Raw genomic sequence first — 18,255 nt, 5'->3', positions numbered from 1 at the left:
TTGCATAGATGATATGTGTGTTCCACATTTCTGGCAGAAAGCTTACTTATCTTTCTGTGTGTGTGTGTGTTTGAGAGTGAGAGAGAGAGAGAGAGAGTGACAGTCTAGCTCAGTCAGTGTAGTTTGTAGTGAAACAGCAGTACTGAGTGCCACAGTGTGTGTGTGTGTGTGTTGGGGGGGGGGGGCGTTTGGGGGTCCCCTGCTGTCAATGCCTGCTATATTTAGTCAGCCTGGTCTGTTGGTCTGGACTTGGACACGTCTTGCTGGGCTGAGCGAGCTTCCTCATATAGCAAGACCACAGAGAGAGAGAGAGGCATGGCGAGAGAAGGAGGGAAACACAGATGGACTGACAGACAGACTTCCTACACTGTCGTAAAAATACTACACAAATGTGCATATGTGCATAAAAATGGTCTGTAATGCCATGTGCAGATACACTATATGGACAAAAGTATTGGAACAGTACACCAACAGGGACTTTAATGACATAGCATTCTAAATACAAAGGCATTAATATGCAGTTGCTCCCCCTTCTCCCACAGCTATTACAACTTCCAGTCTTCAAGGAAGGATTTCCACAAGATTTTGTGTTCCTGTGTCAGTTTTTGCCCATTCATCCATTCATGCAGTAGAGAATTTGTGAGGTCCGACACTGATATCACACCACAAGGCCTGGCTGGCAGTCTCACTCTAGTTTATCCCATAGGTGTTCGATGCTTTGTGCACTGGGGCACAGTCATGCTGGAATAGAAAAGGGCCTTCCCCAAACTGTTGCCACAAAGTTGGAAGTATAGCATTGTCCAAAATGTCTTGGTGTGTAGAAGCTTTAAGAATAACCCTAACCCTTCACTGGAAAAAATGGAAATCTTAATGTTCCTGGAAAACAGCCCCATTCCACGCCTGAATTCAACAATGAAAAGATGTGCTCCAATACTTTAGGCCATATCGTATAGATTCTCTCAGGCACGATTGCCATGTTATGCAGTGAAGATATATATTGGATTTGTTTTTTTGTTTTCTTTTTTTTTTTTTGAAAAGCATCATGTGGAGAGAAGACATTAAACACACATTTTGTAATTTCTGCTGCTGCGGTTCTCTTTATGCAAACAATGACAACAACAGACTTAGTTTGATGACGTTATGAGTAGCGTTTGATCATTAACGACTGCTATAATTTCCACGGCTGACGTAATGTTTTAAAAGTTTCATTCATGCCACGTTTAGTCATTTTGCTTACTTCCTCCCTCATTTGCCGACACTCTTCTGGAATTACAGCAACAGGCGACCAAATGAATTAACCCTGAATTAAATTATCGATTTGAACATTGTTGGAAACAATGGGGATCAAATGCACAATAAAATATATAGCAATTGTTTATAATCTCTTTTTTTTTGACATTTTAATGTGAAATGTTTCATATTAGCATATAGCTTGCAAACAAAATTGATGATGATATGATGCTTGTCCTATTTTGGTTATTAGTGTGCAGGTTATTTATGTTTAAATTAACAATAATAACAATGTGACATACATACATAAAATAGTATCACTTGAGTTGATTTTTCTTATTTAAGTTATTGAAAAAAACTGCTTCAAATAATGAAGAAATGTAAAAAATGGATTGTAATAACAACTGAAAAAGTGTAGGCAGAAGTCAGAGCGTACTACGCCTACATTTGTCACAAAAAAAAAAAATTGCTGAAAATGTTTGAAGTGTCAGGCTAAATCAATGATTTACTACAATTAAATTCAGTTTGTCTTTCTGGTGACTGTGGTCTGCTGTCCATACAGGGAGATTTCATTTTAGATTTCATTACCCAGGCTGCAGCTCCTAACCTCATCTGACGCATTTTGATGATGTCAATACACTCCCAAAATGAACTTTATTGAGCCTGCTTTGGGGTTTTGCAATATCAAATACACACAATTGGGAGTCAGCGGGGGTGTATATGTGAAGACAGGCTGTGCATAGTGAGTAATGCCAACACATAATGACGTTCAGTAAGTAACACGCATAAAAATACATCCCCAGTACTGTTTTGTGATGAAATCCTCGGGCGTATTACATAGCCCGAGTGTAGCACGATGGAACGTAATTAGTTCAAATAGAATTAGTTGTTCACTCTGGCTATGGCCATGGGAAATGCGCTTCTAAAGTTTCTAATTATCTGGCTCTGGCTTTAAAAGCAGCACCACCGCATTGCCTATCTGCAGCCGGTGAAATCTAGCTCACAGTAATGAGTTCGGAGGAGGAGGTTTAATTCCACACTCTCAGATGAGCGTAATGAGCCTCACCTACAGAAAAGCGGTCAGGGGTCTGATCAGGGAGGGCTAAAAATGAATGCTCCAGATGTGTGCTGCAAAATACACTGTATATCAAGTCTTAAAGTGACTATTAATTACATATCAAAAGATGTACCAAATACAGTTACGATGGACATGATCGGTGCTGTTTCTGGAGGAGGAGAAATCGCCCACCCTCTTTTTAACCTTGCATGTTGCAAAACCGTCCCAGGATCAGCTGCAAACAACACTCTCTCCATCTTGACTGTGACTGCATCAGCAAGGGAGGATTGTGGGTGATGTAAGACACGGCACGCACAATCCCCCATGATGCATCGTGCTTCAGGGCTGAGAACTCAGCTTGTCACAGCCAAGCATGCTGGGATGTTGCCAGGCAACGTGACGTCAACAAAGATATGCGTGTACGTCTATCTCTGTTATTTCCCAGGAACTGAGAGACTGTGTGTGTGTGTGTGTGTGTGTAGGGGGGTTTAGCAGAGGAACAAAAGGTTCTGTTTGAATGTCTTTCATTATTGTGATCAAATCCTGCTAAAATTGAGCACCTTTGTATTAAATAACAAGTCCATAACAAATGTATGTAACATTTCATCCAGTGGAGGTATTGGGTATATGTAGCAGACTCACACCATTGCCTGCCTATAGTAGCTCACCAATTATACCAGGTATTACATTTTTGAATTAAAGTGTAAGTTATTATTTTGTCATTTAGTGATATTTATTCATGTCCCACTGTTTTTGTTGCCTTTGTTTAGGTTTTGAAATATCTGACAATTCCACCCCAGAACAATGAAGGTGACTTGAATTTTGTGACTGGTGCTCACAGTGTTGACAAATGACAGAACTCTCCTATGGCTTATGGGTTGAGACTCACCCAGCTACCCAACCACAACATCCTCAGTGTAAATTCGGCCAAGGATCTTTGATGCATCACTCCCTCGTTTCCTGTTATCTCTCTATTGCTGTCTAATAAAAGCATGAAATGCCCCCACAAGACAAAAAAGAAAACATCTATATCCAGAATTTGTGTTCCCATTGCTCAAGAAAATCCACAGATCTCCCTGGAAACAGGTTTTTATTGGAACTACGTTTTTGCTGTAAAAATAAGCCCTATGAAAACTATTGGCAGCAAGGTCCCCTCCAGAGTAATTGAACAGTGTCATTGTTTGATGCTTTGAGCTCCATAAACAAAATTCTATTTACCTCAATGATATTGAGGTGGAATCAGAAACCTCTGAGATGATGGATCTCTCAAAAAATTGAGACTATCTGCATAGTTTGGGCTTTTCCAGATGGTACTGTGTGTGCGTGCGTGCGTGCGTGCGTGTGTGTGTGCGTGTGTGTGTGTGTGTGCACCCATGCGTGCATAATTTGACTGAGCAGATGCTAACATTATAACCAAAGTATACCTGGATTACTAGACCTGCAGTAGTTTCTGTGGCATGTGTACACCAGAGTAGAATAGAATAGGTTTCATTGTAGCTGCAAATGCTGCAACATGTCCGTAAGTAAAAAAAAAATAAAAAAGAAACATCACAATAACAGAAGGACAAATCCTGTCAACTCACCCAATTTATTCATATTTCTTTATGTTTGTGTTGCTCTCTAAAATACACCGTTATGTAAGAGATGTCACATCTGCATGTTGACATGAACGTACATTCATACATACAAAAGCTTTTTCATGTCAAAAGCTTGACTGAACTTTTATCTTAATTTGGTTGTTTACAGAGTAAAGTTAGAGTTACTGGTGAGCATAATCACTGTGTGTGTAACTGAGAGGTTATACGTGAACCCTCAGTCCTTGCGTAGTCATCATTCTATTTAACTGTTCAAAGTCTGGAGCTCTTTCTGTCTCCTAAACCATCACATACATGTGTTCTGTCACACGTGCTCTGACGCCTCCTTAACAGCAACACTACAACATTACCATTTAGGAACGTTACCTTTCCTTAATCCAGCCATAGGAGGCAAGCACAGACACTGATCTCACTGTTGATGTCTAGGGGCACGAGGGGGACGTTCCTGGTAGCCTCCAGCTTATAACCCTAGAACTTGCATTAGATGTAGTTAGCATTGTGCTGTGTCTGCATGCATCTGCGTGAGAGACAGTTTGAATGTGTCACAAAGGGTGAGAGACAAAGTGTGGAGTGACGGGAGCCACAACAAACATATCAGCAGAAGAAGAAAAAAAAAGAAGAGGAGGAGGAAGAAGAAGAAGAAGATGAGGAGGAAGTGGAAGAACGAGGCGGGTGTCTTGGGTATGACAGGCCACATGAGAAAAGCATTTGTTTGGGAAGTGGAATAAAGTTGAAAGCGAAAAAATAAGAAAGAAATAATTTTTAAAAAATAGTGCCGCCAATTCTTAGCGTAATTTCCCGTGATTTCAAAGTTGGCAGACAGAGAGAAAAAGGAAGTTGAAGGAAACATTAGTGTTTGATGTGAAAAGAGGGGGGAGGAGTGATGGAGTGGGAGAAAGAGCAGGAGGAAAAAAAGATATCCTGGGAAATGAAAGGGAGAGAAAGAGAAAAAGGTGTGTGTGTTTGTGTTTGTGTGTGTGTGTGTGTGTGTGTGTGTGTGTGTGTATGTGTGTGTGTGTGTGTTTGCAGGGGGTGAAGGTGTCAACGAGTCAGGCAGAAACCATTACCAGTGTTGGCTGTTTGTTCCTTACACACTGTGCCAACTTAATAGAAGCCAAGCATTTAAAGTCAAGTGGAAATGTGGCTGACCCGGAGCCTGTTCAGTCTACACAAACTCTTTCTCAAGCTTCTCATGCTGTCCTTTGTGGCTTTGTACACCTTTTATGAAGTCCCACTCTTTTCAAAGATTACTTTCCAGATATCATCTTTATTCAGTCATGATCAGCATGCAAAGAAAGATGAAAGAAATAGAAAACTAGTACAACTGTATTCTGTAATAAGCTTGCCTCAAAGTCCTCTGTTCCTTTCAACTGGGCAACAGCTGTGTACATTCTCAAATAATGAGCACCATTTTAGGATGGCTCTTCTCCTTTGTTTTTCTATTTACCACATCTTTAATTATGGATTATAATAACATATTTTACAGTGGTTTTCAAAATGGCTGAAACCACTAAAGTAAAAGCAATGTCCAACAATTGTCAACCATGCATTTTAGAGCTTTTTATAAAAAATAGTTGTAGACAACATGACTTTTATTTAAATTAAGTGGTTATGATAACAATTAAATACATGTAAATGTTCTGTCTTGTGTTATAGTAACAGACTAGCCTCTTTTCACAGATAACATTTGAACATGTTACAGTAAAGAAAAAGGACAGGTATTGCTTTTAAGTGTTGCAGTAAGCCCTGACAGCAGGAGCCTGAAACGAAGCAACTAATTGGAATGCAGCCATAATTTAAGCATTTACAAGTGTGCTTCTTCTACTATGACAAAGTGTCCTTTATGGAAAAAAATGCTTAACAAGACAAATGAACGACAAGAAGTAAGTTTGTTCAATTCAATTTATTTATATAGCGCCAAATCACAACAGTTGTCCCATGACACTTTCCAGTTAGAGCAGGTCTAGACCAAACTTTTTAATTTGATTTTTAGAGAAACCCAGCAAAACCCCCATGAGCAAGTGTTTGGTGACAGTGGTGAGGAAAAACTTCCTTTTAGAAGGCAGAAACCTTGGAGTAGACCCCAAATCAATGTAGGCGGCCAGAGATGCATAACAACAGTGACAAGTATTGGAATGACAATGACAGTATTAACAATAATATTTATAGTAGTAGTAGTAATGGTCATAGTAGTAATAATAATAAAGGGTTATTATAAAGGATTATCTTACCGTATCTTACCTTAATAATTAGAAAGAAATGTAGAAATGCAGAAAGTTGTTGGTGAGTTGAGTCTTTATGGACTTATTGGGGCAACCTGATAACAGGGAGTTGCAATAGTCCAGCCTGGAGGTAATAAATGTGTGGACTAGTTTTTCTGCATCTTTTTTGAGACAGTATGTGCCTAATTTTTCATATCCTAATCAAAAATAACTCCCAGATTTCTTGTGGTGGGCCTGGATGCCAAGGTAACGCCATCCAAGATAGCTATATCGCTAAATAATATGTTTCAAAGATGTTTAGGGCCCATCACAATAACTTCAGTTTTGTCTGAGTTGAAGTACAAAATTGCAAGTCATCTAGGTTTTTATGTCTTTAAGACACACCTGAAGTTTGCTTAGCTGATTGTCTTCATCTGGTTTCATTCATAAATATAATTGTCATCTGAGTAACAGTGAAAATGTATTGAGTGTTTCCTAATAATGTCACTAATGGGGACCATATATAGGGTGAATAATGTTGGTCTGAGCACAGAACCTTGGGGCACTCTGTGACTAACTTTCATTATTAACATGAACAAACAGATTTGTATCTGATAAATAAGACTCAAACCAGCTTAATGCAATCCCTATAATGGCAATTAAGTGTTCCAATATGCCTAATGATATATAATGGTCAACAGCATGAAATGCAGCACTGAGGTCTAACGATACGAGTACAGAGACAAGACCGCACCGAATGCGAGTAAAAGACCATTTGTGACTTTGAATAATGCCGTCTCTTTGCTGTGATGAGCTCTAAAACCAGACTGGAAATCCTTAAACAAACTGTTATTATGTAGGAAGTTGCGTAGCTGATTAGAAACTGTTTTGTCAAGGTTCTTAGGGAGAAAGGGAAGGTTATATTGTTGTGTTTCCTGGTAGCAGAAAAAGGTCAGGTTACATCCGAAATGCAGTAAACTAAAATTTGGCGAAATCTGGAATATGTTAAAATATTGCCAGTTCAGAAGCATAAAATATGTGAGTATACTGAAAATATTGTGATATGAAATATAGTGATTGGACTTTTAAGTCTCCATTAAAACAATAAGCTGGTAAAAGTCCTTGTCTGTCCAAACATCATCTTGTGGACGATCGACTTAGGAGTTAGATGGGTAATTTACGACATCGATTGAGACTAGGCAAGGGGGTTCCTCACCAGTGGGGAGAGTGAGGGCCACTTGTAAGCACTTAGGGGCCCCGGGTGCTGGAGTTGTCTCTGGGGTTAATGCAGCCAGCGCTGCTGGCTCTGACGGATGGTTGGGAAGCCCCAATAAATCAGCTCCTCTGCCAGGAAAGATGGAGGTGGAGGAGGGGTAGGGGTACAAAGGGGACCACTCCAGCCTGCTCACGCCCCTCCCTATTTGAAAGGCTCTTGAAACATCAGGCTCACTGTTAATAGTACACATCATAGCCATGCAGATACACACTGACAACACACACTTTCTGTCTTGTGTCTCCTTCACAGCTCCAGAACCGCACTCCATCCCAGCCCATGGGACCCTGGGCATTTTCACCTCACAATTAAAAAAGATCTTGAGAGAGAGAGAGAGAGAGAGAGAGAGAGGGAGTGGAAGAAGTGGGGGGGTGGGGGGGTAAAAGAGGAGAGAGAAAAGGATTGAAAGAAAAGAGTACAACGATATGGAAAGGTTGATTAATTAAGGGTTCCTCTATGGCTACAAAATAGATGAAGTTTCAGGATCAATTAATTAGCAAGCTAGCCTACGCACGTCAATGGCTCTAATAGCCTGCTCTCATTTGTAACTTTTATTACCCTGGTGCTGTGGAGTGACTCTCAGCCAATCAGACGCCACGTGAAGATGATGCTACGTGGCCATTAACTGGAAAGGGGGGAGAAAACCCCTCCCTTTTCACAGGCCAGTTGAAGTGATGCTATCAATTATACCAATGTAAAGTGTATATATGCCAGCTCTAACATAAAGGAAGATAGAACGGGCCGTTTATTAGTAAATTCTCGAGAGAAGCAGGACGTACACATGATATACAAACCGGTATTGTGATATATATGATGTGACGCAGTGGATTATACTTTTTCATGTGGGCCATTAGTTAAATTACAAACCCAGCTGTCAGTGCTTTCTTGCCGTTGCATTAGTTGTATGAGCTGCGAACTCCATCATTCACTCTCAGGAAGGTGAAGTGATGTTGGAATTTAATGTAATTTAGTGTTGAATGTAGGCAAGAGGTGTAAAACGTCACAAACCGAGTGTTTTTGAAAGATCCGGGCTCGACACTCAGTGTCTGCAGAGCTCTATATGTGCCTATTGATAAGATAAAAGAGGAGAGAGATGAAAGTGGAGCGAAACGGAGGGTGCGAGGAACAGAGACGAAAGAAAAGGATGTTTTACGTCTTTGACGAGTTACGAAGGGATTAGTCGCCACTCTAATTGGCTCGCCGAGAATTCATCTCAGTTTTCTGCCGGATTAGAAATAGATTTTTACACAGGTCAAGTCTGCTCCAGCATCTCGGTTTCTGGGCATCGTTTTGTAGAACGCTGTAGTAGTGAGGAGACGTGACATGCTATCAACATTTGAAAACAGATCTGAGAAGGCATAGGTTGTCATGATGAGGGTATTGCTTAGATTCAGTTCTGCGTATTGCTCACATTCATCCATTTGGTGTTTGGAGAAGACAAGATGCCAGCTGTATAGACTACAGAGTGTCACATCAAAGCATGTCTGACATACTGTATTGAAAGTTGATCTGAATTCTAAGACAACACCCACCCCTCTGCGACAAGATAAGTGCTAACTGAAAGACGAAAACTACTGTAAATAAATGGTCTCTTACTGACAATTTTGTTACTGAAATAAAATAGTGTAAGCATGTTGTAGCCTTTAAATATTTTAGATTTCTCTTTACCAACTCAAGAGAATCATGGTTAACTAATTAACCAAGCACAAATCAAGTGGAGTTAAGTTCAAGTAACTACTGTTGTATTCACTAGCAGAGAAAGGAAGACAGAAAGAAAATGTTGAATGTTAAAGTATAAAACATCTTCTCATATTCAGGCCAATGCGGTTTATAGATCTTTCTTTCTTTCTTTCTCGGGTCAATATGGCAGCTTGATGCCGTGTATGTTCTGTGTTCTGTTATTTAGTGATCGTGCTTGATGTTTGCTCCTGTGGTTTTCTCTTATCTGAGTGAAATGTGCTAAAATTCCTACCAAATGGGTTGGTGTGGCAATAAATAAATATTAGTAAATTATGTACTCAGTTGCCTCACCTGACTAAAACTAATGCAACAGTCCTGTAATAAATCCTCCCTTCATGAAAGTTCTAATGTTCAGTTGTTGTTGAAACTGTTTTAGAGAGGTGTTGATTCAACTTTATGGTCCCCTTGGAGCCAGGAGTTTGCGGTGCTGTTATACAGAGGGGTTCTTCTGTGAGGTAGCCAACCTTCATTGATATAAACACCTCTCAGTTCCAATGACCATAAAGTTGAATTAACACCTCATAACAGTCAGTGCAAAAACTTAACATTACAACCTTCTTGAAGGTAGGATTTACCGCAGGACTACTGTATTGGACTGTGTTAGTTTTAATAAACTGGCAACTTGTCATGTGGAAGTTCTTTTTATAGTTTTATAGAGGTACAGCGGCTTGCTGGCGCGCACCTCAGCATGGATTCACTCAGCAAGCTGTTGACACAAAGCACAGTTAAGTGACGGAGTCTGAGGTGCTGACCTTGAACAGCACAGGCCTATCTGCTTGTAACCCTTTTAACCCATCATCCTCACATCAGCACCACCCGATTCATCTTTAACGCAGCATCCATGCTGACCCCAAGGAACGACAATCCACTGTGTCACAGCCGTTTAACACGACGGCTCCACAGAGCGTCAGCATCTAAGAAGCTGGCCTCGCAACAGGGCATCTAAGATATTGGTATAATCTCCCGTGCTGATGTCGGCCGCTAATGGCGAACAAGCGTGTTTCAACTAGAACCCCCCTCCTCCCTGGTCCTTGTTCAAATGTAATTGACATGACTCCTACACAAGTTCGAGCCTGTCATCACAGTGAGCGGTGAAAAATGAGCCAAGCCGCTGTGTGCTGAAATAACTGATCTGAAAGAATTTTTAAGCCTTTTTTTTTTTTTTTGCAGAATTGTGATGGTTACATGTTTTGCATGTAAATCAATGATGATTATTTTCTATCCTTCAAGACTAAATTTAGTTTCAGTTAATGCAGTATTAGCTAACCCGTTACTCACTAAATTGCCAGTATAAACATGGAGAAAGATGGTGATCAGGTGATCTATGATGTATTTACCAGTCTCTCTCTCTCTCTCTCTCTCTCTCTCTCACTCACACACACACACACACACACACACACACACACAGTCTGCTATAACCCCTCCACTATTTGGAGCTACAGCCACCACCCCCTTGCTTGCTTGTCCAGATCCATTTTTGAACCCCCCATGAATCACATTTGCTTTTTTTCCTCTCCCTCTTTCTCAATTTCCCTTCTCTGTTCTGTCTTTCTTGGCCACAGATTGGGGTCAGGAGTTTAGTAGGGGAAAACATTTGGAGCTGGTGGCACAGGGCCCAGAGGTTCTGTTGGAAAAAAAAAATAAAAAGAAAGAGAGAAAGAAAAAAAATAAATTGCTGTTCACACACACATTACAGAGAGCATTAACCTGCCCTACTCTGCCTCTCCAAATGTCTCCATTACGGCTCTGCTTGGAACAACACAGGCACTGCTAGTCGCAGCCAGCCATCAATTGAAGTGAGCAGAAACAGAGAATTAGAGAGAGGGAAAAATAAAGAAAGACAGAGAGGGGGCAGAGAGCAACATTTGGCAGTCTTCAGAAAGGGATCCGAGATGAAAATACAGAAAAACATGTCTGTGTGTCTATCAGTCGAAAGATACACTATCTGCATGCTTTACTTGCCGTCAGCGTGCTGTTGATGTTATCACCAGGTCGATAAATCGCAATCTTTGAATAGACGGGGTTGTGTTTTCATTTGGGAATAAAAACCTGCAGTATATGAAGTGCACCGTGCTTCACACAAAAATTCATCGGCAGCCTAGTTTTTCTTTGTTGCCTGAATGTGACTGTTTCTGTATTTTTGTATTTAGTCTTGGCTTGATGTGTGTCTACAGTCTAGTATATCAGCCCCCCCCCCATCCCTGACTCTCTCACTCCTACAAGGGCAGCTCATTCCTTGAGGTGTCAAGGGCCTCCCGACGATGTGTGAGGAGGAGGAGGAGCAAGAGAAAGAGAGATCAAAGCGAGGTATAGAGTGACGGAGAGCGCCGTCACCTTGGGGGTGGGTGGGGGGGGGGGTTGCGAGGACGATGGCGAGAACGGTGATGCATCCCCTCTTCTTTGGCTTATGTTTAATCATGAGCCTGTTGATGCTGATCCTTCTCTCCAATGCCTCACATTTCATTAAGCGACTCACCTTCGCCTGCAGTTCACAAACCACCCATGGTGTACCCATCTCAATCTGTGTGTACGAGATGAGTGCACGTGGTATTGGCTATGAGCGGCTGATCTTATCACCACACAGAGCTGAAGAAGCTGCTTGATTTGTTTTGGTCCTGAGTGTAATGATAACCTCTTGTCGGCTCAGCTCAGGTGTGAGAAGTAATGTGTTTCTCAGCTTTGTATGTTACAAAAATGTAGAGAGTGGATGTTCACATTACCAGACAGAGTGTGTGTGCAAGGTCCTTAGCAATGATGTGATGATCCAAGCAACTTGACATACGCCAAATTAGAAAGCTTAGTTTAGTATTTGTACCACGATTCAGGGATAAACTTAGTGTTGTCTTAATACAGATATAGGCAGGTATGTAAGAAAATGAAGTGAAGCGGAAGAAATAATTGTCTTTTCACACGACGTCAACAGTGAGTGTATTAGTTTTGTTCATGGTCTGTCGTCAGGTATCAAATTTTTGATATAAAGCAAAAGAATCCTTATGCTAAAAGCCACAGACAGCACCAACTAATCACAAAAGAAGACCCGAAACAGATTCCATAATAATAATGGATGAAAAAAAATCCTTTCTTAACATGAGACACAAAGTACACAAGATCCATGCATTATGATAGAAAATGTCAAAAGGAAAATCAAAAAGTCGATTTTTAGTTTTAGAAATGTTACTGTAACAATAATAATAGTAATTTTATACAAAAAAATAGGGAAAAATATAGCTCCCCAAAAAAGTAAAAGTAAGATTTTTGATTGTAGGCAGTGAGATTTAAGACATTTAAATCTGAAAATTTTTAAGGGATTATTTTATGGGAAGATACAATTATTGTCAGTCAGTTTGTACTGCTACTTTAAGTCTTTGTTGACCTTGCTTTCACAATTGGAGCCAAGATAACAATAATTGTATCCTGGCCAAAAATTGTCAACTTCAGATGATCACCAGCCCTTTCTTGTTCCATGGCTCAAGGGTCATGTCTCAGCAAAATTAATGGAAATTTAGTCTGTTCTGCTGATCCACAAGAGTGAAAACCCAACTTGAACAGATTCTTGGTCACATGTTGCTCAAGAATGAAAGATCTGTTTTCAGAGCAGAGAAATATGCTCTTGTTTTAGTGATCACCATACAGCACATCACTTGAGTTTCCACAATGAGCTAGGAAACATTTCATCAGCATGGGAGGAATTTATCAGTCATTATAGAAGGCATTATACTGCAGGAGATGTGATTCTTCAAGTTTACAACATGAAATCGCCCCAGTTTTTATATCATTAGTGTCTATATTCTCTTCTCATTGGTTTAATGTTACTTGGTCAGTCTAAACAAATATAGTTTTTCTGTCTTTGTGTCTAAGATAAGAGCACAAGGAGAGAAAGGAAAGATGCAGGTCAACTGAAAAATGTTACAGGTGGATCATTTAAATGCTTCAGCCACTTATGGCAAATCATCTTTAGATAAACAGATGAGGCGACTGCCACAGTTGTCGAAGCTATTTTGATGCCGGTGTACTTTTTCATTCTTTTGACTGACAGATCTGTCAACGCTGCCATTTCCTCCTTACTGTTTCCCTGCTGTGCTTCCTTGCTGAAATGTCTTTTGATGATTTGCCTTTAAGTTAGGTGGAGACTGCTGGAGAGTGTACGTGAAAAATATTCACTTTTCATTTTGCACTCTGTTTACAAATGTAATTATTTTAATGTGGTCGGTTTTTTGTATTCACAGCCATCACTTTCAGTGATCCAGTGATTAACCCATGCGTGTGTAATTGTATTTTAAAAGCTCAGCTGTCTGTCAGAAGGTACAGTAAGTGTAAGCTTACAGTTTTATGTGTTCATATTCAAACGTCTTCTGCTGTTCCTGCCCCCAAAAAACACCTAACATGAGTAATTTGATGGAACCTCAAAATGGTTGAAGAGCTTTTGCGACTTATTTTGCAAACAACCCTGAAGAAAACACACCTTCAGGGTGTTTTTGCAGCTTTTGTTTGGGTAGTTTTGCCACTTAAAATGAGTGTGTAGTATGGAACATAGCTAACTTTTCTCATTCCTACTCCAACTCAAACCTCTGCTGCTGTCCCAGCTCGTTAATGGTAATCAATTAACTGCATTCACCTGGTGTTCCTGTTGGATCTATAGTATCTACCTGCCGCTGTGTCTCTGCCTCTCTATCCTGCCTCTCCTTTATGTTCCTCAAGTTATTTGAGTATGAAAGAACTTGAAGCTCCACTCCTTCGCATTTTCTTCCTATCTCTCTTCATACCTCGTGGTTATCCCCATCCCTCCACTGAGCCTCTTCTTCCTTTCTCTGCTTCTCTTTTACACTTTCCTGTGTCGCTCCTTTCTCTCCACATATCGCTCCGTCTGCATCACCGTCTCTATCTGTCTCTCTCTGTCTCTCTCTGTCTTCATAATGTGAAACATCGCTTTATCCATCCCTGTAAGTATCTCCGTCTGTAACACCCTTCCTCTATCTCCCTTCTGCCTATCTCTCCATCTCTGCCTCTAAACATCTTCCTCTCCCGCCATCTCACTCTCCTCTCACGTCTCTATAATCCTTTCTGCTGCTTCTCTTCTATTTTACTCTCCGTAAACTCATCTGACTCTTTCTTACTTATAACCCCTTCTCCCGTCCTTTTGTTTAATTTCACACTGGCACTTCTGGTGGTCTCCAACTAGCATGACGGTAGGCTGATGCAGGGCCTGCGGGTGCCTGTCATGCCTCTCAGTCTGTGTATGTGTTTAGGGGATCGTGGGTGGTGGCTCTGCTTGGTGCTCTGGTTGGCTGAGCCCATCTGTCACTCAAAACGGGCGACCTGTGGTCCCGAGTGCCAGCCAGCCATATCACCACTTTGACAGAATTATGAAAATCCCTGCCTGTTGCTCATTGCCCCGATTGAATTACAAGCAGTGCCTTGTCCTGTGCAAGGTTTTTAAATGGCTGATTTAAGGCACACACACACACTTACGCACACACCACTGCCATGGATGACGGTTAGCATGGCTATTTATTCCCTCCATTAGCAGAGCAAGAAGATATTGTCTGCCTTTTCTTGTGACTCGTGTTTTGATAGATTTTTGATTGAGTTCTTCTCAGTGTTTGTGTGAGTGTTTGTGTCTTTGTATCTTAATATGCCACCAAGGCTTTTGTTTTCATCGCACCGTTTCTGCAGTTTATGGAGAATTATTTGCTTCACAGGACGTCTATTCTGCGTCATTTCTCCCTACAGCACTTCACATCTGTTGTCATTTCATTGCAGACATTTATTTGACACAGTGAGCCTGCCAAGACACTACGGATAAATCACACTGTTATTTTGTTTGCTTCCACACACCTGAGTGGAAGGAAAAAGGCAGAGAATGGTCTTATTTTCTACTTCCAACAGTTATTTTTATTGGTATAAGAAACAGCACAGCGAGTCTGTTTATCACTAAGCATATTCACAGTCAAAGAGAATCAGGTTTCACTGAGCTGGTGTGTACTCAGTAGGTACAGTACATTCATACAGTCACCCTCAGCGATCAAACAGAAGCTGCATTTGAATGACTCTTTCTTTCCTTCCAAAGCCAACCTGTGACAGGTTGCTACTTGTTAGACCTCCAGTCTTCCTGCTGCCTCTGTGCCTATTTGACTGACTGAATGGCGGTATTTCTGTCTCTTTATTCGTTTACCTCCATGTCTGTCTCTTGTGCTTTCTTACCTGATTGCCTGTCGACTTGCTTGCATATCTGTCTCTTGTTGAATACATTGAAAAGGGATATTTTTTTTAAAGTTCCCCTTGTTGAAGTTTTTTATATAAAGTGGTAACAGGCAGGGTGAGAAGGAGCTATATGTCAGTAATGTGGAGAAAAGTATACATCAAAGGTTGGGGCTGCATTTACACCTTTGGCCATGAAAACAACTAACTCATCTTACAGAAGTGTGTAAACAAGGGCTTTGTAGCATTCTAGTATAAAAAGTAGAGTAAGTGCAGAGTCAAGTACTGCATCCATCTGGTGATGGCTATTGACAAGTCACCTGAATGCCCCTCAAGCCTTTATGGCACAGCTCTGGGAGGGAAAGTAATGTTGTTGGAAGTACCCATCTTCTAGATATTTACTCATGGCTCTGAATGAACGAAAACACTCTCATTCATCCATTTATACCAGTAATGACCTGTTACATTTCCTTTCTTTGATCATCCAGTGCTGATATTTCTCTGCAGAAGGCTTCAGTGGTTTCGTCACAGGGACATCATATGTATTTCTGTGTTGTTATGCAGTAGAGGAAGAGGAGCTATCTACTGTGTTACCTCACATAGTGACTTGTGAATGGTACCGGGCCTTTATTTTAAGTAGGCTTGTGTTAGAGACAGATCTTTACCTAATTACTGTTTGATAAGTACTGTGTAATTGGTCATATTTTAGTAGAAATCCTTGCATTATTTGAGGGACATGTGACCTAAATGCCTAATCATGAGACAAATAATTATCAAACAAGAAAGTTAATCTGAAAATCATTATCAACCACACTGATTAGTTCCTCGCTGCGTAAAAAAGTTGCCAGATTGTCTGCCACTCACACAGGTGTTGCAGTGCTAATTACATTAGTAATGGCTCTGTTCCATGTAAGCTGTGCCAATGAGATAGCAGGCATGATGCAAGGGACCTGGAACTGGCAAAAATAAATGCACAACTACGAACACAATGTGTAGACTCATACAAAAATAATTGAAGTGTGTAAAAGTATTTATCTGTAGACCTTGCCTTCTGCCTGATTTTTCTTATTTTCGTATTATTTTTGCTGTGCGTGGGACATTTCTGGGTGTCAGTAATTCTGGAGAAAGATAGTTTGTCATTAAGTTAACACTCAGCTTTCTTTCTCACTTTTGACTGGTGTGCTTTCAAAGAACAACCAACAAACTCTGCATAATAGTATACCTTGAATATTATGAAACTTTTTTGTGCTATCACATGCCAAAATGTCTGGACCTGGTAAATGGGTTTATAAGTGGAGAATTTGACATTCTTGAAAATCCAAAGAGTCACATAACAAGACATTATACAATAAACTCTGCACATTTATTTTTATCCAACCACTCAGTCACAGGACACTTTTTACTGATATAAAGCAAAGAAAAACAGCAGACTTAACGTTGGTGTTTTCACGCTTTCTCATTCCAGCACACTTGCTAGTTGTGTCCCCGGTGTATTTTTACATATAAAATCTCAGCAACTCAAACCGGCAATTTTAAAGACAACAGAAACTAGTGTAGTTTATTATTTATTCATTGGCTTTTCATGCTTTGTAACAAGGTTATTTATAGAATAAAGAGGATTTTTTTTAGGAGGCACAAACCTGAAGAAGAGATTCTCAGTTAACCCTTTTTTCTGTGTTTTGTCTTTCTCTCTGTGTGCATCTGTTTATCTACACCTCAGTCACTGTCTGCCCATGTCTGTCTATCTGACTGTCAAAGTATTTGTCTAAGAAAGGAATCCACCCACAGTTGTCTGGTTTCGATCTGCATGGCGACCTAATCCTTGCCAATCCCAGAACAGCAGTGTTCCAGTTGAGACCCACTGTGTTCCCCCAGCCTGTCATCGCTGATCATTGGAGTTGCTGCTCTTTTATCAGAGTGGCTTTGATCCACATCTAATGACGTTAGTGTGTGTGTGAGAAAGAGTATTTGTTTGTCTTTCCTACTTTAGCAAATCCGCATACGGATACATTCAATTCATGTGCATACATTTAAGTATATTGGTATGTGATTACCATGTCAGTATGTACAATATAAGTGTGTGTGTGTGTGTGTGTCTATCCCTGGCTGTCAGTAATGAATCCAGTGGTGCTCTTGGCATGAGCAGGGCTATGCTATTAACCTCTCTGCCAGCCAGACTGATCGCACCCTGTCTGTCTGTCTGATCGGCCTAATGACATTCTCACCCTCTGCACACACCACACACACACAGACCTGTCCTTTCTAATCAGATTTCCATTGAAGTGAAAAGCATTCTACATTGTCCAATCATCTCTATCATCAGCTTTTCAGAGTCAAAAAGCCTCTGCCAACTTTGAGAGAAGATTTCTTTTTAACACCCACTCAAAGGAAGTTATTCTTCAAAACTATTTCAAATGTATTAATATCCTCTTGCCCTCTGCAGCCAGATCAGATTTCACTGTAATTTACACCAGCCATCAGTTTCAGCAGGGCTTTTATGAGTGGGTTCTCATACTCATAACAGTCACTGTAAAACTACAACTCTCGATGTACACGCTTAGCTTTTGATCAGACAAGACCATAGAGTAGTAGTTACGTCACATTGGAATCCCTATAATACCATCATCCGTGATATAAATCACTGTGAGGGAGAGAGAGTTTTACTTTTCCAAGCAGGCCAAGGAAGATTGAAAGGGACGTTTCAAAGTTTAGGACTGAAGGCAAAGGGCTGGAGGTGGACTTTTCACGCGCCCCAAATTACAGCCCATGTGCTTTTTTGATGAGTTTGCGGCAGCACTTTTGGTTGTCACTGAATGAAAAAGCATCATGACATGATGGGGGGAAAAATATGACATGAAAAGTGCTGTCATATTGCTTCACCAGCGGTCGTAAATGTTATTTAATAGTCTGTACTTGGCTTTTGTGTGTGCATGTGTGTGTGTTTGTGTGTGTGTGTGCGCA

At 40.6% G+C, this 18,255-nt stretch overlaps 1 protein-coding gene across 8 annotated transcripts in view; it reads left to right on the top strand.

Moving 5' to 3' along the window:
• LOC124072513 (AT-rich interactive domain-containing protein 1B-like) overlaps nucleotides 1-18,255 on the top strand; it is a 190,566-nt gene that overhangs the window by 54,407 nt on the left and 117,904 nt on the right. The gene's annotated exons all lie outside the window — the stretch shown is intronic.

The sequence above is a fragment of the Scatophagus argus genome, chromosome 15 (assembly GCF_020382885.2).
Source record: "Scatophagus argus isolate fScaArg1 chromosome 15, fScaArg1.pri, whole genome shotgun sequence".
NCBI lineage: Eukaryota > Metazoa > Chordata > Actinopteri > Scatophagidae > Scatophagus > Scatophagus argus.
The sequence above is the reverse complement of the archived record's forward strand: the minus strand, read 5'-3'. Positions and strand labels throughout refer to the sequence as shown.